Raw genomic sequence first — 23,708 nt, forward strand, 5'->3', positions numbered from 1 at the left:
TCGTAGACTTTCTGATTATTTAAGATACATTCTTAGAAGTGCATTGCTGGGTCAAAATTATGCTCTCTCTGACCCAAATTACTCCCCCTCAAATTTGTCCCAATTTTATTCCTACCAAGAGTAAATGAGGAGGCCTGATTTTCACCTCTTCATCAATTAGGATGGTTTAATCTTTGCTAATAATAGGTAACATAATAATATCTCATTACTTTCATTTGTATCTCATTCATTTCTAATGAGCTTGAACATCTGCTCAAAAGCTACTCGGCCAGTTATATTTCTCCTTGGTAAACTGCATTTCATTTTCTTTAACTATTTTCTATTAGGATTGTAATCTTTTTTCTTGTAGATTTATAAGAGCTCTCTTCCATCCATAATTTATTTGACAATTCCCCTATTGATGGATAGTTGTTTTCTTTATTTTAGCATTATAAATAATATAGTAATGAATAATTTTATAGGTAGATATTTGTACATACCACATATTATTTCCTTTGAATAAATTAAAATAGAATAAAATAAATTAAAATAGATTAAAATACTCTAATACATATTGCTAGAATGCTTTCCATAAAAGCCACACCATTTGACACTTCCACCATCAGACTGTGAGATAATCTACCTCATAGCAACCTGCTTTATATCCATTCAGAGTAATAAAATAGGATGCAGATAAGGGCATAAAAGAGCATGGCTTATAAATCACAGCAGGAGGAGACAGGCAATCCTGCTGTAGGACCTCTAGAAGCCAGGGCAGAAGAGAAGGAGGATCAACCATGGAGAGGCATGCTATCTTTACCTCTTTTAAGGTTTTCCCCAAAACTAGCTCCTTCATGATTCATTGAAAATATGTGACTGCTGCTGATTGAAGGTTAAAAACCTGCTTAACACATTTAACTTCTTAATTTTTCGTATTCCACCAACTAAGTCCAGTTACTTATTATACAGATACTGGCTTCTCTTAGAATTGCTAAATCCCAGGGAAACCAAGGAAACGAGATTACAGCCCAAATGTTGGGCCATTTCCTGGTGATGTGAAGACGGGGACTCCTGAGACTGGGCCTGGGATGACAGGAGGTAGTAATGGCCCTGGGTTTTGCCAATCAAAGTACAGAAGGGTGTTTCAGACAACAGCTTAAGCCACTGAAAACATGCGAATTTTGTTCATTCAACAAATAAACACACAGAAAACCTTGCAACACCAAACTCGAATCAACGCTATTTCAGTAACCAAAGACTAGGCAGGTTCTTGGTTCAAAGTGCTTTTCCCGATGAAGTCCAATCAAGTAACCTGTCATCAATTATAGCACGTGGGGCAACGGCAGTGGCAGCAAGAACAAAAACAGGATGGTAATGCCTAATGCAGGGAGCTGATAAGGAATGTCTAATTAATGGTTCTGAAGTACTTTCAAGGTATAAAATCCTGTAATAACATTAAATGGCATAGTCATCCAGTTAAGGCAATTAACAGCCTGTTTGGCTTCTTTCAAACACAGGTGATCACACAAAAACAATCCTAACAAGCAAACTGCAGCCAGTTATATACACATATATTAGTTTTTTTTTTTTTTTAAGATAAAAGCTCCATGTTATATATAAATTAAAACTTCAGTTACATGTTTTTCCACATACAATTCAGCTGATTTTGGTTGTTCTATCCCAACCGCTACTGGTTATGGACCATAGTATAATCACCATTTTCTGACCAACAGCCTCAAGCTTGCCATGTGATTGAGACCCTGCTATATGTACAACATGAGAGTTCCTGCAAACGGTGTTATATTTGTGATTGGTTTTTAGGAGAAACATTTCAGCCTGATTATTAATGGTACTGCTCTGTTGTGTCTCTTACCATTTGCTTCTTACTCTTTTTTCTCCCCCTTGTGAAATCTTACTCCCTCCTGGGATTTTGACAATTCTGATGACTTCCAAATTGTTTTATTAGCCCATGCCTCTTTTCTAGGCAACAGACATCTACTTCCAAATACTCATTGGTCGCTTCCACCTGATGTCCAGCCTCACATATCCAAAGCCCAGCTCTCAAGACTCCTCCATGTCCATCAAAGCCTCCTTCATCTTTTTCTCTTAGGCAATGATGTCACCAGCCTGAGTCACGGAAGCTCTAAAGGTCAATTGGCCTCTCTTTCTCTTCTCTCCCCTCCCTCCTTCCCCATCCATTTCTGCTGACCCAGCTTTTAGAATCTCTGTTGTATCTGTCACACTGTCTCTATACCTGTGACATTGCTTAGAGTCCTCCCCAGTTCCTGGTGGGACCATCATCCTCACTTATTAACTGCAGTCCCCAGGCTCTCTCCTACTCACACCTCGAAAGGACTGCCAACAAGCTGTTACAGAAATGATAATATGATTACATTACTGTTCTTCTTAAAGTCTTTTCTGACTTCCCATAGCCAACAGTACAAAGTTGTTTTTGGACAAAGGTGTATTTGTCAAAGTGGAAGAAGGAAAATATATTTAAGATGGTGTTTGATTCATAATTTTTAAATGTTTAATGTATGGCATGTAGACCTCTATTTGCACTCTTGCCTCATGCTCAAAAATTGGAAAGATGGACCTGATTCTGGAGTGTCCAATTACTCTGGTTTCTCCCCTTAGCAATTTTTAAAATAACATATTTATTGAGATATAACACTATACAATAAAGTTATCTTTTTTAAAGAGCACAATTCCATTTTTAGTATATTCACAGAGATATGCAACCATCGCCAATATCTAATTCCAGAATATTTTATTACCCCCTAAAGAAACACCATGCCAATTACCAATCACTTTCCAATCTCCCTTTTTCCTAGCCCCTTGCAACCACTACTCTCTGTCTATTCTGAACATTTCATATAAATGGAATCATACAGTATGTGGCCTTTTGTGTCTGGCTTCTTTCATTTAGCATAATGTTTCCAAGGCTCATCCATATTGTAGCATGCATCAGTATTTAATTCCAATATATGGCTTGATAATATTCCACTGTATGGATATGCCACATTCTGTTTATTTGTCATGTAAGACATTTGGGTTCTTTCTACTTTTTGGTAATAATGCATAATACTACTGAGAACACTTATGTACAAGTTTTTGTGTGGATATATGTTTACAATTCTCTTGGGTATGTATCTGGGAGAGGAACTGCTGGATTATATGGGAACTCTATGTTTAGCATTTTGAAGAATTGTCAAATCTTTTCTAAAAAGGCTGTACCATTTTACATTCCTACGAGCAACATATGAGGGTTCTAATTTCTCTACATCTTTGCCAGCATTTGTTATTGTTCATCTCTCTCATTATAGCCATCCTAATGGGTGCAAAATGGTATTTCACTTTCTTTTGATTTGAATTCACCCAAGGATTAATGATGTTGAGCATATTTTCATGTGCTTATTGGCCATTTGTATATCTTGTTAGAAGAAATGACTAAATCCTTTGCCCATTTTTTAAGAGTTATTTGTCTTATGGTTGATAGTAAGAGTTCTTTATATATCCTGGTTGAATAATATATCATCGTATGGAATACAAGTCCCTTATCCGATATTGCAAATATTTTCTTCCATCATATGGACTATCTTTTCACTTTCTTAATGATGTCTTTTGAGGTACAAAAGCTTTTCATTTTAATGATGTCTTTATTTTTTCTCTTGTCATTTTTGCTTTTGGTGTCATATCTAAGAAACTTCTACCTAATCCAAAATCATGAAGTTGTACTCCTATGTTTTCTTCTATGAGTTTTATAGCTTTAGCTCTTACATTTAGGTCTGTGATACATTTTGAATATTTGCGTAAGTTAGGAGTTAAGAGTCCCAACTTTACTCTTTTACATGTGGATATCCACCTTTCCCAGTACCATTTGTTGAAAAAACAATTCTTTCTTCTGCATTGAATTGTCTTGGAACCCTTGTCAAAAATTAGTTGACCATAAATATAAGAGTTTATTCCTGAACTCTCAATCTAATTCCATGGACCTCCATGTCTAATCTTATACCAGTAACACACTTTTTTTGTACTACTGCTTCCCAGTAACTTTTAAAATCAAGGACTATGAGTTATAAATTTGTTCTTCTTTTTTAAGATTGTTTTTTGGCTATTCTGGGTCATTTTCATTTCCATATAAATATTACTATCAGCTTGTCAGTTTCTAAAAGAAAAAAGGTGTCTTGGATTTTGATAACAATTATTGTTGAATCTCTAGATCAACATGGGGAGTATCACCATCTTAACAATATTAAGTCTTTCAATACATGTACATGGGATATCTTTCCATTTATTTTGGTCTTTTTCAATTTCATTCATCAATGGTTAGTAGTTTTCAGTGCGTAATTCTTGGACTTCTTTTGTTAAATTTCTTTGTAAATATTTTCTTTTTGATGTTATTATAAATTGAATTGCTTTTCTTAATTTCATTTTCAAATTGTTTATTACTGTTGTGTAGACATACAACTGATTTTTGTATATTGATCTTGTATCCTATAACATTGCTGAATCACTTATTAATTCTATTTTAAAATGAATTCTTTAGGATTTTCTATATACGAAATCATATCACCTGCATATAAAGATAGTTTTACATCTTTATGCCAATCTGGGTGCCTTTTATTTCTTTTTCTTGTCTAATTGCTCTAGCTAGAACTATATTGAATAGAAGTAATGAGAGCAGACATGTTATATATATATATATATATATATATTTTTTTTTTTTTAAGGGGAAAGGCCTTTCACTGTTAAGTGTAATATTACCTGTAAGTTTTTGTAGATGCTCTTTATCATGTTGAGGCAGTTCTGTTCCTAGTTTGTTGAGAGTTTTAAAAGGTGTTGGATGTTGTCACATGGTTTTTAATGCATCTATTGAAATAAGCACATGGTTTCTGGCCTTTATTCTATTAATGTTTTTGTGTTACATTGTTTTTTCATATGCATAACCAAAATTGCATTCCTGGAATAAATCTCACTTAGGCATAGTGTATAATCCTTTTTAATATGTTGCCAAATTTGGTTTGCTAGTATTTTGAGAATTATAGTGCCCATATTCATAAGACATTATCAGACTATTGTTTTTATTTCCTGTTTCTTTAGTCTCAGGGTAATACTGGCCTCATAGACTGAGTTGGGAAGTATTCCTTTCTCTTTTATTTTTCGGAAGAGTTTGTGAAAAATTAGTTTTAATTCTTCTTTTAATGTTTGCTAGAATTCACCAGGTAGCTATCTGGCCCACTATTCTTTGTAGTAAGTCTGTTGATCATTAATTCAATCTTTTTGCCTATTAAAAGTCTATTCAGGTATTTTGTTTGTTCTCTGAGTCAGTTCCAGTAGTTTTGTGTCTAAGAATTTGTCTATTTCATCTAGATTATCTAATTATCTAATATAACAATCTACTTGGATTAATATCTACTTTATTTCAATAGACAAAAACTTTGCTCCTATAGAGATACTCTTCTTTGTCTTCTTATTGTAATAAACATTACATTCTTCTACATTATGAGCTCATCAACATAGTTTTAAACTTCCAGCTTGCAGGTATCTTTTAAATCAGGCAGAAAAAAAAAAAAGGAGTTATAAACAAAAAATACATGTAAATTGTCTTTTATATTTTACCAGTGCTCTTTATTTCTTTGTGTGGATTCAAGTTACTATCTAGTTTCCTTTTATTTTTGCCTGAATGTCTTCCTTTAGTAATTTAAGGAAGGAAAGTTCTGTTGATAAATTCTCTCAGTTTTCACTTATCTGGTAATGTCTTAATTTCTCCTTATTTTTGAAGAACAGTTTTGCTGGATATAGGATTCTCTTTCAGTACTTTGAATATATCATTCCACTGCTTTCTAGCCTCCCTGGTTTCTGATGAAAAACTGGCTATTAGTATAAGTGAGACTCCTTTACATATAACAAGGCTCTATATTCTTGCTGCTTTCAAGATTCTCTCTTTGATTTTTGACAATTAGATTATGTCTCAGAGTGAACCTCTTTAGGTTTATCCTACTTGGAATTTATTGAGATTCTTGGATATGTAAATTCCCATTTTCATGAAATATATAAAATTTTCAGCCATTATTTCTTCAGATATTCTTTCTGCCCCTTTCTGTCTCTCCTTTCCTTCTCAGACTCCCATAACGTGTACACTGGTACACTTGATGGTGTCCCACAGGTCTCTGAGGATCTGTTAATTTTTATTCTTTTTTTACTTTATATTTCCATATTGAATAATTTCATTTGACCTATCTTCAAACTTTCTGATTCTTTCTACTGACTACTTAAACCTAGCTGTTGAACCCAACAGTGAAGTTTTTATTTTAGTTTGGCTTCTTTTTAAGCTTTTTTCTCTTTATTGATATTCTCTGCTTGGTAAGATATTGTTCTCATATTTCCCTTTATTCCTCTAAACATTATTTCCTTTAGTTTCTTGAACATAGTTATGATCACTGACCCCTTAAATTTTTTGTCTAGTAAGTACAGTGCCTGAGCTTCCTCAAAGATAATTTCTATTGACTGCCTTTCCCGCTACACCACCCCCATGATTGGAACATATTTTCCAGCTTCTTTGCCTGTCTCATAAGCTTTTTTAAAAATTGAACTTTTAAAATAATTTATTGTGGTAACTCTGGAAATCAGATCTGTCCTCCAATCAAGCTTTGTTGTTGTTTCTGTTTGATGTTGCTGTAATTGTTCTTGCTATTTCTTTAGTGCTTTCCCTATTCTTACTCTGTGGAGTCTGTATTCTTTGTCATGTGTGGTTAGCTTAGTGGCCAGCTAATGGCTGGGCAGATCTTTTTTATAATGCCTTCAGCCAATAAGTCTTTCATCCTTTGCTGAGGGGATTTCTGTGTATAGTGGGGCACATTTCAATTTGCCAGCTGTTTACACTTCTTCCCTGGTTTTCATTCCCTGCTTGTGCAGAACCTCAAGGTCAGCTATAGGTGAGAGAGGTAAGGGACTTCTTAGGTCATTCCTGAGAATGTGCACACCTCTGCACACGTGCACGCCTTTTATGTTTCCAGGAACATGTGAGCTTTCCAACACCCCAGTGGACATTTCCTCCCCTTGCTTTTCATTTAGAATTTTTTTGATTATCATCCTGTTTGCCCCAACTCTTATTGCTGCCTCAGGCAGCTGCAATGTTAATTTCTGTGATAAATGTCCCAAGAGAAAAGTTCTTTGCATTGAGTTTTGAATCAGTTCAAATAAAAAACAAGACCTACCAGTGGGAGTTCCCAAGGAGCTACCAGACAGGTCAAATCATGCGAATTCTCTGGGAATGAAGCTCTTTGTAGAGCTTGAAACAGGCTTTTCCCCTCCACTGGCTGCTACACTACTGATTTTCACAGCTACCGTGATGGAAAAACTGTTAATTTTCAAGGTTTCCTCAGAGCTGGGAAGAGGTGCCTAGGAATAGGGCAAGCCAAATGACACAAAGCACACTGTTTGAACTGAGATTCAGGGTTTTGGTTTTGGTTTTGTTTTTTCCTGAATAAATGCTCCTCAGATTGTCTTAAGCCTTTGTTTAATTTCCCAAGTTCAAAAAAGTTGATTTGGACCATTTTTATCAGTGTTCTCCTTGTTTCTATGGAAGAGTAGACATTCAGAGGTTTTTTACTCCACCGTTTCAGAAGTACTCCTCTTTCCTTTAGCATTTTTATAGGCACTACAGTCAGGAATTTAAGTGGTTTGTCTCATCATAGATACTGCTGTCAAATAATCTTTGGTAGATCTCCCACCCCTTGACAAAGTGTCTTTCTCCAGAGGTATCTTTGAGTTCTTTGATGTTTTAAATATAAAAATAATTTTCAACTTATTCTCTGTTACAAAATGACAAGTCACAATTATTATGTTTAATGAAAATGATATGAAGTAGAATTTCAACCAAATAGAAGACAAAGACTTGAAATTTCTAATCAAACATATACAATGAGGCTAGAAGTTTGTCCAATTATAACAGAAATATTCTGCTGTCTAGGGTTTTTGTCTTAAGAGCAATTTTTGATACCTTAATCACTGTATATTTAGTTCTTTTTGACTCCTATTATATGCTCACCTATAGACCCACAGATTCATTGCTAATATTCTGCAATATTCAGTAATGATGACCAGGGACCTGTCCCAATATCTCAGCCCTGATGCCTGGATTTCACCTTGCTAAGGCACAAAGTAGATAATCAGTAGATTAACCAGACACTAGGATGGAAACAAAACAGGAGAGTCTTAGGTAAAGGAACAACAACCAGAAAAATAAATCATATGCAGGTTTATAACGATAGGTGAAGGATGCAAACTTAGATTTCAAAAGTCATGGGATACAATCCAGCTCTACCACTCACCAGCTCTGTGACTTAGGAAGTCACTTTTCCACTGATAGTCTCTGCTTTCTCTATGTAAATGGAAATAATGCCTACTTAAGGTTTTTTTGCAGATTAAATGAGTTATGCATATATAGCACTTAGTGTAGTATATGGCTCATAGTAAGTCCTCAGTAAATGATATTAGATGGTAACCAGAATAATCCCAGTCCTGAGCAGACTGAGTGTAACTCACTACATGAGTATATTCCAAAGGTGATATTATCCCACCGTAGAGACATTTCCCAGGCTGGCTCATATTCATGAATCTCCCTCACGTATGACACATGCCACCCTCCTACATAAATCACAGACTTCTGGGGAATGTGTCATTAATTCATGCATATATTCTTATGATTAACATTGACTGAGCATGTTACATATACCAGGCACTATTTTAGCATTGGTGTAGGGTATGAATGAGCAGACAAGGTCCCTACTCTCATGGAGATTCCATTCTAACAGAGGATGGAGGCAGATTCTGGTGACTCCTTTCCAACATTAAAGACTAAAAAAACCTAAGGTGGCATTTTCCTGACTCTCTCTTAGCTCAAGTTCTGCCGTGATCCAGATTCCACCCTGAAGAACACCCCTGCCCCAGTGGGATTTGAAGATCAGAGTGAAGGTCAGGAGGTAGATGCTATATATCTGCTGTTCCTACCAGAGGTTTGGGAACTCTGCAATCTCTTTAGCAAAAATCCCAGTATCCTGCCCCTAGCCACACGTGTTTCAAGAAACAGAAATGCTCATTTGTGGGGAGGAGATGACAGGAGAGGCAGTGTAATCATGGAGCTAGCAGTGGTGGCGTCAGCTTCCTGAATCCTAGCTTCATATAGCAAGGGACAGAGCTATAGTGGTTGAATTCTCTGTTGTTCTAGGCATGGTCTCAGAAGCTCTGCCACAGGGGTTGGATGTAGATTACAGGCCTTCTCGACTATTACCTCTCTAACTCATCACTGGACGCCCAAGGTCTAGCACAGTGATTAGATTGGATGTAGACCTCCTCCTACAAGATTTTATACGCCACCTAAAACCAATATGAAATTCCTTTCTGCTCGAACCTGCTGAAATGGATGATGTTACTGAATGTAAAACAACAAAGGGAAACGAATAGGAAGATCAACAAATAAACCCACAAGACAAGCACTGGTTGTAACAAGGGCTATAAAGGAAGAGTGATGTAAGACGTGGGAAGATTTTGCAGGTGGAGTGGTGAAGTGAAAGGAAGCAGAGCCCTTAAGCGAAAAAGAGCTAAGGGAGGATCTAGAGACGTCCAGGTTGAGCAAACATCAGTAGCACAAGCCTAAATATGGAAAAGAGTTTATTGAATACAATCCTCAGAAAGAACAGTAGCATGATTGGAGATTTGGGACAAATGGCACAAGACCAGAAAATTCAGCAGGGGCTATAGATTCTCAAAGTGTGGTCCACAGACTGGCAGCAGTCTGCCAACTGTTTGTTGAGGATCCATGATAAGTACAAAATGTAAGTAAAGACAGAGAAATTTTGTAGCAATTTGATATTGCCACAACATTCAAGCAACATTTTTACCATACTTAATAAAATGATCAGTCCATAACAGGCTGGAAATTAAAACAAAAACAAAACTGGTCCATGAGATAATTTGAGAAGCATTGTTCTCCATCTCTAGCTTCTAAAACTTTCCCTGTAAAGGGCCAAATACTAAATGTTTCAGACTTTGTGGATCCAAAGGGTCCCTGCTGCAACTACTCAACTCTGTTGCGGTAGCACAAAAGCAGCCAAAGACCTTCTGTCAGCAAAGGGGTGTGGCTGCATGCCAATAAAACTTTATTTACAAAAAATCATGGCAATCAGATTTAACCCACCTAGCTTGTCAGCCCTGTTCCAGGCCACAGGAAGAAGACTGGGCTTGACTCTGAAGATAACAAAACTACCCACTTCATGTTGGGCTTTCCTCACTCTTGACCCTTTCTCATCACTGCTTCCATGTGTGTAGAATGTCTTTACATCACTGCTTCTAAATCAGAAAGGATCTTGGAGCTCCTCTCAGCTCCAATTCAGTGTTCTCCTCACAGCAACCCTGACAGATGAAGTCTCAGCTTACAGGACTGGTGTTTATAGGCAGGGTCCATTTTAACTATGATCTACATCCTCAGGGAATTATGATGACACCATGACCCTGTGTTAGCACAGTTAGCAACCCACAGCCCCCAGAGGCCACCACTGTCCATTCTCCAGGACGTGGTCAGTCACACAGACGTTCCCATTGTCCTCTGAGTTCTAAGGTCACCTCCACGGCCCAATTTTCTGAGGTATACCATGCCATTTTTCTTCTGTACAAAGTTACATTTCTGTCCAAGTGGATTTCTGTAAGCTCTGCCCATCACCAGCTCTTCTGGTATGTCTGAAATGGTTACATTGGACAAGTGGCCACCACATGGGTAGCCTTGTTTGTCTCTGGGATCAGACACTGCCACAGGCAGGAAGGCCTTCTGCATTCACACAGCATCCATTTCATCAACACAACCCAACACCCACACAGTAGAACGCCTTATGCTCTCCCCATACGGAACATAGACCGCTGTGTGTGTGAGGACACGGACTCCCACCAGCAGGGCTCTCACACAGAGGGCACAGCTGAGGCATTTCGTTCTGAACTCTCTTTTATTTAAGATGTCTTTCATTGACTCATGACAAACTTAATAGGTAAAACTTTGCTCTTGCGAGTTTCCTTAAAATATCCCTTCTGGGCCAACCACGGTTTATCTTGGCAGCAGGTAGCTCCAAGAGTTTTGGAAAGTCTCAGTTTGGCATAGCCTCACAGCTACTGGCACATTAAAGATTAATAAAGCGCATTTAACTGAGCTCAGGACACTGCAATGCGATCCTCCACCGTGAAATGTGCAAGATTCTTTGTTTGCAATGAACAGACCTGTAGCCAAAAAGGCCCTACCGTGGCCAGCTACGACAGGAAACAATCAGGAACTTTGTGTGTCTTTGGTAAATTGAAGGATAGGAATCAATACCCCTGCTAAGCCATGCTCTGACTTGAGCTTTCTCAGGAATTTAAGATGGACATTGGAGTCCAAACCGCGGAGCTGGGTATTTACTGAGCTTGCAGAACCACAGAGACAGTGCAGCTGCAGCTGCTGCCTTAAAATATAAGAAAAGAGCGATTCAGAACAAATTCCGAACTTAGCAGCTTCTCCAGTGAAAGTCAAGATAAAGCAAGGCATTTCCAAACACTTGGGATGTGCTTTCCTAAAACAAAATGCTTGTGTCTGGTTGAATATTAACCCCGGAGGAAGAAAACACTCTTCTTGTGCATAGGTGTGGGACTGGCAGAATGAACCAGACAGTATTTGCGATGAAAAGAAAAATGAAACAAGCCCCTGCAGCATACCTATGGGATCCAAGGAGGAATCTATTTGCAATCAATCTCAGGACACCAGGACACAGGCAGAAAATATTGGGACAGAGCAGCAGAGGCAAACACTAAAACAAGTATCCTTCTGAACTCCGGAAAAGCCCGGGCTGACTCCACGTGCGTGCTGGGTGATGCCCTGCGTCTATTTACACATTGCAATCCACTCATGTCTTCCGGAAAAATCACAGGCAAACTGTGCGCTCTGCAAATCCGAGCTCTGGCGGCGAGCGCTTACTGAGGCTGTTGGAAGCTCTTGCCTCTGCACCAACAGAAACATTAAAGAAAAACAAAAGAGAGAGAGAGAGAGAGAGAAAAGAAAATTCTGTCCTTACCGAAAAGGCATAGCAGACAGGGACGGTGAATGTTTCCCTTTTAGCCCACTCAGTGCTTTCATTCGGTCAACGAAATTCACTCTTTCATTCGGTCAATGTTCTAAGGCTATTCAGGAGAGAGTTCCTGGGGTTTTCGGATCTTCCTTCAAGAGTTTTAATCACTGGCTTCCCCGGCTGGGTTTAACAAACACTGCTGTGTTCTGTCAATATTTGTATGCAGCACCACCTTGGGCAACCAGCCAACGCGGAGTTTCAAGAGGCAGGGGGAGAAAACTGACACCTTAACAAACACGCTTCCTTCTTTTGTGTCTTTTAAGGTGGTGCTCAAAGTGTCATCTTTGATTCTGACGGGAGCTAAAGATAGCCTCTTTTGGGGACTTTCTCCACTGCCCCCACCGCCTGGCTGCGTTGCGCGAGCTGGGGTTCCCGCAAAGTTTGTTTTCTGTCTCTCTGCCCTGAAGTCCTCTGCACAATCGCCCGGCCTGCCTCTCCACCAGCTGCACTTTAAATGTATTTTAATTGGCTGGAATGTCGAAAGAATCCATTTGGCAGTCGTTTACATGTGAAGCACGCCCAGGGCAGCTGAAAAAGGCCCCAGAAGCAGCCGATTACTTCATCAAAAGCTGCAGTTTGAATACCATTGACTCCTCCAGAATTACAGTGAACTCAATTCTGTAGGCAAGAAGGAGTAATTAATAATTTGCTGAGAAAATTCTTCATTCATCTAAAAGCCAAAATGGCAACGGAAAAAAAAAATTCCCTGCAGACACAACCGTTTTTATGAAAGGCTTGATTTATAACCCCCAGTTCTACTCTTCACAAACATTGACTTTGTATAGCGTTACAGGAGGGGGCAGAATGCATAATTCGGTTTGCCTGAAAAGTTAATTTTCCTTTTGAATGATCCCCTGAGATACATCGTTCTGTTACCTCTTTACACATTAGCCATATGCTGCAATAAATATTGCCAATACTTGTGGCATTTCCTCATTCCTTTTATTTTTTTCCTTAGGTTGACTGCAATAATTAGTTTGTGGCCTCCACTAAATCCAGTCACAAATAAATTCACTCTGAGTCAAAGTGGATAATCATCACCACCCAGAGTCTGTGAGCCAAAGAGAAGTTTAAAACACTCTGAAAAAAATGTCAGTTTATGGATAGACATAGAGATGATCATACTAACTGAAGCAAATCAGACAGAGAAAGACAAATATCATATGATATCACTTATATGTGGAATCTAAAAAAATGATACAAATGAAATTATTTACAAAACAGAGAGAGATTCCCAGACATAGAAAACAAACTTTTGGTTACCAAAGGGGAAAGGGGAGTAGTGGTAAGTCAGGAGTTTGGGATTAACAGAAACATACTATTACATATAAAATAGATAAACAACAAGGTCCTACTGTACAGCACAGGGAACTGTATTCAATATCTTGTAATAACCTATAATGGAAAAGTATCTGAAAAAGAATATATATATATACATACATATATATTTATGTGTGTGTATATATATATACTCTTTATGCCTCTAAAATAACAAATAAATGGAATTCTTTTCAAGTAGTTCTTTACCAATATTTTGCTCAAAAGCCTTTGAAACACCCTATGTAAATTGGGCTGACAAATTTAGAAGTATATTTTGAAGAAGCATCCCAAGTAATCCTGATTTTCACCCCTCATTAAGAACCCCTCGTTTAGACTCAGAATATGTAGGAAGTTCTTGGCACCTTGAGGATGCCTCTCAGTGGAAAATGTGAGCCAGAAAACATTGTCAAGTTTGTTCTGATGCCTTTTCCTCACTTCAATAAAACTGTCTGTGGTTCATAACATGACAGTACAAGAGAAAATATGACGTATGCAAGTTGCTTGGGTGAATGTGTCAGACAGCTCAAAGACTAAAACTAGCATAGTGTATGAACAGGCTTCTTTCTGGAAAAGCAGAGCAACAAAAGGTTGGGAGAAAAGATGAGTGCCAGCTCCATGGACATCCAACCCATACAGAGCCCAGTGCTCAAGACCTGCACTTGGATTAATCCTGTGCTGGCACCATCTTGGATTTCTTTACTTTTGAACCAAAAGTCCTGCATTTTCATTTTGCACAGGGCTCAGCAAATTATGTAGCTGATCTTCAGAATGAAGAGTATAAATCTGATTCAACACATGAGTGAAGCTGAAAAGTGCTGGGAAGATCATACCGAGGGCATGGGTGACATCCTACTTTTGTCTTGCCCAGTGTTCTACCTTAGATTTTGGAGCAACTGCGAGGATTGAGGAGGGCAATCTAGGAAGAGGAACCCGTTCAGTGTTTACTGGGCAGTGAGAGGGATCTGGGGCTTCTGACTGCTTTGCCCTGAGCTGATGGTTCACTGTTCTGTGACCACACTTCATCTTACTGGTTCAGAGAGATTTTTTTTGGTTTCCTATGTATTCAGGCCCCCACTGTGTCATTCTGTGGGCAGAGAGCTCCATGTGTAGCCATTGTCTATTTTTAAATTCTCCTTAAGCCTTGATTCATGGTTTGACAAAGTCAAATTCAGTGCCAAAGCCTCAAAGGCTCTGCTGACCTACTGCTATGAGGCCGAACAGCCCACAAGTTACCAGAGTACTATGAAATAAGTTCTCATGGGTCTCCTTCTGCTCTCAAAGGTATTCTCTAAGACCAGCCCTTACACCTGGATTTTGGGCTCCTCTGGCCTTAGCAAAAACCATACAAACAAGAATTTTTCTTTTAGAAAATAAGTTGGTCTCAGATGTCAAATACTTAATGTTGCTGGTATCTCACATCTGTTAGCTGAACTGCTAACATGTTCTGACACTGGTCCTTAACAAATAAAACAGATTAGTGTTGGAGAAATAGAGTAGAATTTAGAAACTATAGTCCAAACTATTTTTTTTAAAAAAAAGATTACTGAGGCAAGAAACAATTCATGACTTTCCAGAAAGTCCATAACACAATGGGTCCAAGTTGCACACTTCCGTTTGCTATACCCGTTCCTACCTTGGACCACCCAAGTAGTCCCCCATTCTGACTTGCCTGCTGACTCCTAGATATTTTCCTGAATCTAGTTGGCTTTTATGCCTCCAGACTTGCTTCAAATGCTCAAATTCTAATTCCTTGCCTTACTCCTTTGAGCCCTTTTCACGCAGTGGCTGTGCTGGGTCTGTAAGGAAATCCGATCTCACACGAGACACATGGCATAGTCATCATAGAACAAGGCCATCGAGGAATTTTTAGATCTCATGACATAAATTCCTCTTTGCCATTTATAGAGCTTTAGTATGTATCCTGGTAATCTTACTACACAGTAGAGGCAGGTTTGAGAAGCTCATAGTGTCCAAGGAATAGTGAAGTGATCGTGTTTCAGCTCCTTGCCAGAGCGTGTCCGCTTACCCTGCCCTTCCCATCCACACTCTGAAGTATGGCCTTCAAGCTCAGAGGTTCTTAGACCATAGCCCATCATCTTGGGACCACGTAAGGGCACATGGTGGGACATGGACAGAAAGCAGGAAACTGTGTCCTGGGAATGCAGAGCAGTCTACTAGGATGATCTGGTGGGTTGTGGAGTCCTAATCCAACACGACACAGACTATCTCACTGTAACAAAGCAGGACCCAGCGGGGCCTTCCCTGGTCAGACACCTCCCTGTAATCCTCTGCTATAGCTCCTCTCTGAAGCACCCAGATCATAGTACCTCATGTATATTTCCTGAGTTTTTCAGATGCTAAAACCACCACCAAAGGGAAGAAATTAATCAAGAGCACATGCCCCACCTCCTCCACCTTCTGATGCCTAATGTTGATAGTGTTGACCGCCCTGTTGCCTCAGTATCAACCAATCAGAGAATTATGCATGAGCTGATCACATACATTAGACCTCTCTCCCTCACCTGGCCTTTAAATATGCTTTGCTGAAACCCTTCGGGGAGTTCAGGGTTTTCTTGGGCCTGAGCCACCCCGTCCTCCTTGCTCGGCCCTGCAATAACCCTTTCTCTGCTCCAAACTCCAATATTTCGGTTTGTTTGGTCTCATAGTGCAGCAGGCGCTCGAACTTGCCTTCAGCAACATTGGACTAGCCATTGTTTGTTTTTCCTCCTGTCTGATTGACTCCATGCTAAATGCTTTGAAGGCAAATTTTTATTTACTCTAAAACTACCTTATTATCACCCATTAACGGATGGGAAAATTCAGGCTTAGAAAGATTAAGAACTGTGTTGGAGGACACAGAGAAGAGCCAATATGATTCTGGAGCCCAAGCTCTTAACCTGACACCTAGCTGTCTTTCCTGAAGCCAGGCTTATTGAGATATTTGATGAACAAGATTCGAAAGCATCTGGAGCCCAGAATCTGTACCTCATACTCTGTGAGCTGCTGCAGCTTGGCTTTCGTAGTTCTGATTCATTGAGCATTTTTTGAGCATCTACTAATAGGCCAAACTTCTCTGGTTGCTGGCAATTTTGCCCAAGAGATAACAAAAGTAGTCTTAGGGGTGAGGTAAACTGATTATTAAGATTTGGAGAAAGATCACACCTAAAGACGGGGGCGAATGACTTGATCTCTGCTGTGGAGTGTCCCACGACTGGGAAGGGAGGCTGAAGGCTGATGGGCAGGACTTGGGTTGATATTCATCCTCAAGGGGTCATATCTCAGCCCCTGAAAGTGACAATTACCCCAGAAGCTATCACTTAGAATCACACAAGAAGCCCCAGGGAAACTAAAGATTGCCTGTGAAGAAAAAAAAGAAGGGAGGGAGGGGAGAAAAGAAGGAAGGAGGAAGAAAGGAGGATAAGGAGAAAACAAGGTAGGAAACATTTGCCCAGAACCTGCTAGGAGATAGGTGTTATGCTGGACACAACTTACCTTGTCTCCATTAATACTCACAAAATGCTATTAGATAAATGGTGTTTATCTTCATTTTACAGATTCATAAACTGAAGCTCAGATGTGTTAAATGACTGTACACACCATTACTACAGAGATTTGCAGAGCCAAAATTTAAACCCAGCTTTATGTATGTTTTTCTGAAAATACCCTGTCCACACACTCTAAGTGAAGCAACCAGAAGCAAGCAGGAGGCTCATGCTAATAATGCTGGATGAGCCGGTGCCTCTAATGGGGCCTCCTTATCCCTCAAGTCAGGTGCCTAAGGAGGTCAGAACTCCTGGGTGTGTAACTGAGACAGGAGGGAGGGGGGCAGGGCACAATTATTAAAAGAATCACACAGCAATTAGCACCAAGATGGTGGAAGATTCAACTCCCAGTGGACCTTGAGCTTCAGTATACACACATTGAAATACAATAGCTGCTAAACGGCTCTCCCACAGGTGCCAGGACAGTTTCCAGGCTGACCACGAAAGGTCAAAGGGTGGGTGATGGCCCAATTCCTGGGAATCGCAAAGTAGTTGCAATAATCCTCCCACTTATTAGCATATGAAGCTACCGAGCCCATAAAAACTAACATCTGCACATTTTGGGGACCATCTCATTTTTCCTAGCCGATCTCCTGTCTGAGGCCACCACTCTCCCTTCTGAGTAAGGATGGCCTGCATTCTGCCTATGGGATGTGTATCTCCTAGGCCTTGGCCTTTCTCTGGCCTTCTGAGATGGCCTGCACTCTTTCTATGGAGTGTGCATCTCTCTGAATAAATCTACCTTCACTCTACAGTGGCTCATTCTTGAATTCTTTACTGTGTGAAGCCAAGGACCCTCAACGGGCAGGGTGCATTCCGGGACTTGCCTGAGACCTGGGACATGGCCATCCTCTCTAGCCCCATTTTTTTTTTTTTTTTTTTTTTTGCTGTATCAAAACCATGACACTGACTTGAATGGGTAGACTGCTGGTAAACAGTGCATCCCAGTGTGAACTGGAGTAAGAGGGGTCAGTGAGGCCATCTGCAATGGGCAGGGCTAGCCCGGGGCCAGTTCTCTGATAATAAAACAAATGGGTTTTTTTGATGGAGTTCACTTATTTTATGCAAATGATTCCACCCCTTGGATTTCTTCCTTTGTTCAATGGCAGTTTGCTTTGGTAAAATAGATCAGCTCCAAACACCAGGGAAAATAAATCTTGCTGGCCATTCAGACGCCAGACTCCAGATCCAGAGCTGGATGAGATAGCCTTTTAGTGAAATCAGTGGGCTGGTGAGCCCCAAGGAATTCAGATGTTGTTTATCCAGTGAATAGATAACGATTTATAGCTGGGAGGAAGGGACATCAAGAGAGGAGAGAGAAATCCTTTGAATTGTATTTGTAGTCACTGACTGCACTTTAAAGCACTGATATTTAAAGAATTGCCAGAAGATTAGGGGTGAATCAACAATTCACCAATATTTTGGTAAGCCACAAATGGTGGGCCACATATGATACTAGGTGCTTCAAACAAGTACATAATCCCAACTTCCATTTTATCTTGATCACTGAAGAATTCATTGAAGTAGTGAAGGGTAAGGAAGATAATTGTTACGGTGTTAGGAAATGCATTATTTGGTAAGCGACACTTCCTAAGTTTTGTCACGTGTAGGGTCGTGGTAAGACCTTGTTTGTATCTTTCTGGGTTTCACTTACTGACTACCTGAGAAGGCAATTCAGTAGTACATTTGACAGTCAACCATGCAATACGCTTTCTTTGTAGCAGGTCTTGTTCCAAATGCCTCTAACAGTATAGTTCTGTGAAGGTGGATAACATTATTAGTCCCATTTTACAGATAGAAGAACCGAGACAGAGCTGTCTTCACTTGCAATGATGTGAGTGGGAAAGCTGTGATCCGAACCAGGAAATCTCATCCCTAGCCACTGCCCATCCTGCCCATCTTGGCAGCATCCTGTGCTGGCCCTGAGGGACAGAGCCGTTGTGCACAGAGTCCCAGCTGCATCCGCCCTCACTTTATCGACCTGCCTGGGCTTCTACTACTTTCTCCAACAGTCGGGAGTGACTTTTCCGCATTCCTCATATGAGTGTGTACAGGTCCCCTTAATTTTTGTTTTTGTGTTTGTTTTTCCCAGAGAGATGTTTTCCTAAAGCATACTATGCAAACTGACAATTTTCTGCCAACCTTGAGTACCTTCAAAAACAAACTGGTGTGCAGAAACATGGATGGGCTTAGAGATTATTATATTAAGTCATGTAAGCCAGACAGAAAAAGACAAATATATGTATCACTTATGTGTGGGATCTTTTAAAAAATGATACAAATGAACTTATTTACAAACCAGAAATAGACTCACAGACATAGAAAATAAACTACAGTTACCAAAGGGGAACGGGGGTGGGATAGGGATAAATTAGAAGTATGGGATTAACATATACACACTACTATATATAAAATAGATAAACAACAAAGATGTACTGTACAGTACTTGGAATAACCTATAATGGGAAAGAATATGAAAAAGAATATATATATGTATATGTATAACTAAGTCACTGTGTTGTATACCTGAAGCTAACACAACATTGTAAATCAAATATACTTCAATTTAAAAAAATGGTGTTTGTCGTCTTGTAATTAGAGATTGTCTCATGGGCATTTGTTGCCTATAGAACTTGCCTTGGCTACTCACTATCATGTTAATCCTCCCCAGTGACCAGGGCTTAAGTGAAGGAAAAGGATAGGTTTGGAGGTGGCCATGCAAGGAAGGAAGAGGGAAGGAGGAAAAGATTCTGGACCCGAGCTTCTCCAAAGGCTCGTTTCCAGGTTGACCAGCTGCCCAACCACCTCTGCATGATATATTTCTTCCTTACAAAGGAAACTCCTATTCAGGCAGATGCAACAGGTCCTGCTGGAAAGACAGTAGTCCTCATAGTCAGACTCGCCCAAGGTCAGCCTCTGCTCTGCCATTTACTAACTGTGTGACCCCGGGTAGGTGACTTTACCTCTCTGAGTCTCAGAGTCTTCATCTCAAAAGAGGGATGACAATATGACTTTGTAAGGAGTACATAGGTCATAATGTCCAGTGTATTGGTGGACCCTAATTCATGTCAATTCATCTTTTCTTCCATTGTCATCCCTGGATTAAAGCCACTAACACAAAGACAACTGGGGCATTCTTACTCACAGACCTCAAGTATTCTGGGCTTAAAGATATTATAATCATGCACTGAGGATCCCACTGACATTAAATTTAGCTGCATAAGCAAAATCGGTGCCTAAGAAAGGCCTTGTAATGGTAAATACCTACAATGGTAAATAACATCATCGAATTGTTCTGTAGGGCTTCCAAACTGAGTGTTACTGAATTCCAATGACATTTGGAAGAAACCAGAAAATACATGGGCTCACAAGCCAATTTGCTCACCAGACTTAACCAGTGCGATAAACCTTTAAAATAACTTAATGAAAAGGGCGCATATAATATAATAGCTTTAAGGATCATTTCAGAGAGAAATTGTATCCTGTGTTTTAAGAAACAGCAAAAAAAACCAACAACTTTTATGTCTGGCTGTGCTTGAAAAAGTTAATCTTTCATAGTCACTGTATTTAAAGAGCATTTTTCTTATCCTCTGTCACCTTTCAATGTCTTCCTTCCATTTCACTTTTGTCTTTTTTCGTTAAATTATAGGAAAGACGTTTAGGAAAAGAAGCATTTAGGAAAAGAAGCACTTGGGAATGTCATAGAAAAAAAAATTAATACAAGTCCAGTAAAACTAGAGCTAATTTTTAACTACACAAATATGCTAAGTTAGTAAATAGAAATAGTTTCACATCCAGCAAAGATGTCTGGAAGCGATCAATAATGTAATTATTTATTACTTATTCATATGTTTTAACTCAAAAAATGGCTTGAGCCATGTAAGAGAAGAAAGTGAAATTTATAATAGCAATCAAGTCCAAAGATCTAGCAAGATGTGTGCAAAATGGTGATATATGGGAACAAAAACACTTACAAAGAGGAAATCAATAAATGACCAAAGGAAAAGCCATTTACCTTGAAGCCTAAGATCAAAATAGTGTGATAGTGATTAGAGGATATTTTCTAGGCTGAGGTCCTTTGGAAGAACACTGAGCCAAATATACCTTCTGATTTCATATTGATAGAACTCCTTGGTAATAAACAATGGGGAGATTTAAAAAATGAAGCTTTTGATCTGAACACTGTAGAGTTCCTGGTTCAGTCAACCTGTGTAAAAGATTATATTCACTTAGGAAAAAAAGCAAGACTGAAATATCAAAGCACTTGTGCTCTGAATTGCCAGATGAACCAGTGGGGTTCGTTTTAGACCCACAACCTCAATGTCATACTTCCTTTCACGTTTATGTGTAGGTCCTCAGGCTACTGTTTGCTTCCTTGTTTTGTTTCCTCATTCCAATCTGCCCACCATCTCACTTGAACTGCAGACCTGCTTTACATATTCCTACTGTAACCCTTTGGGCATGTCCTCTACACATAAACACACCTCCCCCTCCCATATCGACCTGTGCCCCAGGGATATAATTCTTCTTGGCTGAATCTTCCAAGGCTCAAGGTAACTCCTTTCTCCCCAGAGAAGTCTCCATTCCCCATCACTTCAGCCCACAGTGAAGTAGGAATTACTCTCTCCTTGTCTATGGTAAGTGGCAAATAGTAGTAAAATATGCCTTATGCTGGGATTTTCTAGTGACTATATTTCATCTGTTTATTGATACTTGGTTGTAAGCTCTTTGAGCTAAGAAGCGTTGCTATTTACTTCTCTGAATCCCTGACTTCTGTGCCTTGTGCAGAGAAAGTAATCAACAGCACTCTGCAGACCAGAGGTTGGTGCCCTTTCTGGTACTAGCTGTCAGCTTAAAAACTCTTCCAACAAAAAGGGATAGAAAGTTCACTTAAGATTATTTGCTTGGGTCTGTCTGTAAGACCATGCCAAGGTTGCAACCATAAAAGATGCAACTCTGATGGACCATCGAAGGCCCATGATAGGGTAGGTTTCTTCAGGGCATAGAGCTGGTACCCTGAAGTCATTATGCTGGGTCCCACTGCTGTCTAACTATGGTGCAGGGCAAGTTTTTTTAGCCTTTCTGTGCCTTGGTTTCCCCATTCATAAAATGGAGATTGTAAGAGTTACATTAGCCAGAAATTACAAAGTGGTCCTTAAGCTTTTTGCAAATAACAATTCATTTAACTCTCATAACAACACTATGAAGTAGGTTCTTCTATTATTAGTCATACTTTACAAATTAGGAAACTGAGGTACAGAGAGCATAAATTTCCTGCCCACAGTCATAGACACAGAAAGTGACACAGCCAGAATTCTAATCTACATAGTGTAACAGCAGAATCCATGTTCTTAACCACTACGCTGAACTGCCTCCCTTCTATCATAAAAAGTGATATATGCTATCAGTATAATTTTAATAAGAACCAAATAATGTATGAAACTTATAGGGGACTATAAAGGGAAGATACAATTAGGCTTTTTTCCCAATGTGACTGACTTTTATATTCAAATATCTCCTTGTAGAAGCTGTTGCTTTTTTTTGTAAAAGCAAGAATTAGGGCTGTTGGAAGGATAAAATAAGATGGGCTTGTTACATGGTTACCACAGTGCCTGACTAGTGTGAGCTCATAAGTTTGGGGCCATTATTGTCATTTTATGATGATGATGGTTGCTGCCTAAGGGCTCATGCACTGCTGATGTCACTGCTGGCTCTTCTCCTTGTTACCGCTCTGCCTTACTCGGCCCAAAGCTCCAGTTGGAATCAAGGTCAGAATGGATGTGTTGATGCTTATCCCTTAAAGAGGGCCGGGAAGGAGCAAAGAGGCACATTGCATGGCTTAATGCGCACCTTACCCTGGAAGCTCTAGGATCTAAACGCATCCTCCACACTGCAGCCAAACTAGATCATTTTTTTCTCCTAAATACCTTGTACTTTCCCAGTTGCAAATCTTTGCACAGTCTGTGCCCTCCATTGCAAACGCTTTCCTTCCCAAATGCACTGTTGTTCGCCAATTCTTCTAAGCACCTTGCAAATTTTTGCATATATACAAAGCTTTTCTTCCTCCTGCTAAGTGAATCAATGCATTTATTCATTTTGCAAGCATTCATCGATATCTATTCTACTGGGTGGCAGGCACTTTGAAAGGCAATCGAGATGATAAAACCCAGTGAAGACTTAGCTTCTGCCTTCAAGGGGACAAGAAAATAAATGATAAAATGCCGTGTCATCATTGCTATGAATGTAAGTTGAACAATATTGCTCCTTCCTTCCTTTGAACTTCATATTCCCTTCTTGACATTCTTTTTGTGATTCAGCATGTGCTGTCTGCTGTTAGAATTATTTATGTTCCTCTCTTACACCCTGATTAGTATATAAGCTGACCAAGGCCAAGGAACATGGCTTTTGCCCCATGGATTATCAGAGCAACCTCAAGTACAGAATCTCCCTAAATGCCTAAGAAATACTTTAGGCATTGAACCCTTAATCCTGCCATGCTGTACATTATAACAATACTGCATTTATAAAAACTCCTAGCCATTAGCTAAAAAAAAGCAGAGAAAGGTTTCTTCATCTTCCATGGTTCTTTAACAGACAACACCGAAGCAACCCTCAGCCACACTCAGACACAGAGTGAGAAGCAGGGAGATTTAGAGCTTCAGCTGCTCCAAAGCCATCGCTGCAGCAATGTACGATCCAGAAATGATATATGATTCTT

General features: G+C 39.5%; 1 protein-coding gene across 1 annotated transcript in view; it reads right to left on the reverse strand.

Annotated features, from left to right (window-relative positions):
- Positions 1-12,536, reverse strand: part of NCKAP5 (NCK associated protein 5) — a 918,970-nt gene extending 906,434 nt beyond the window's left edge. The window contains exon 1 of the mRNA XM_064484702.1: positions 12,075-12,536. The gene's annotated coding sequence lies outside the window, so the exon portion shown is untranslated. The remainder of the gene's footprint in view (positions 1-12,074) is intronic.
- Between the last annotated feature and the right edge of the window lie 11,172 nt (positions 12,537-23,708).

Source organism: Camelus dromedarius, chromosome 4, assembly GCF_036321535.1.
Source record: "Camelus dromedarius isolate mCamDro1 chromosome 4, mCamDro1.pat, whole genome shotgun sequence".
NCBI classification, from domain to species: Eukaryota; Metazoa; Chordata; class Mammalia; order Artiodactyla; family Camelidae; genus Camelus; species Camelus dromedarius.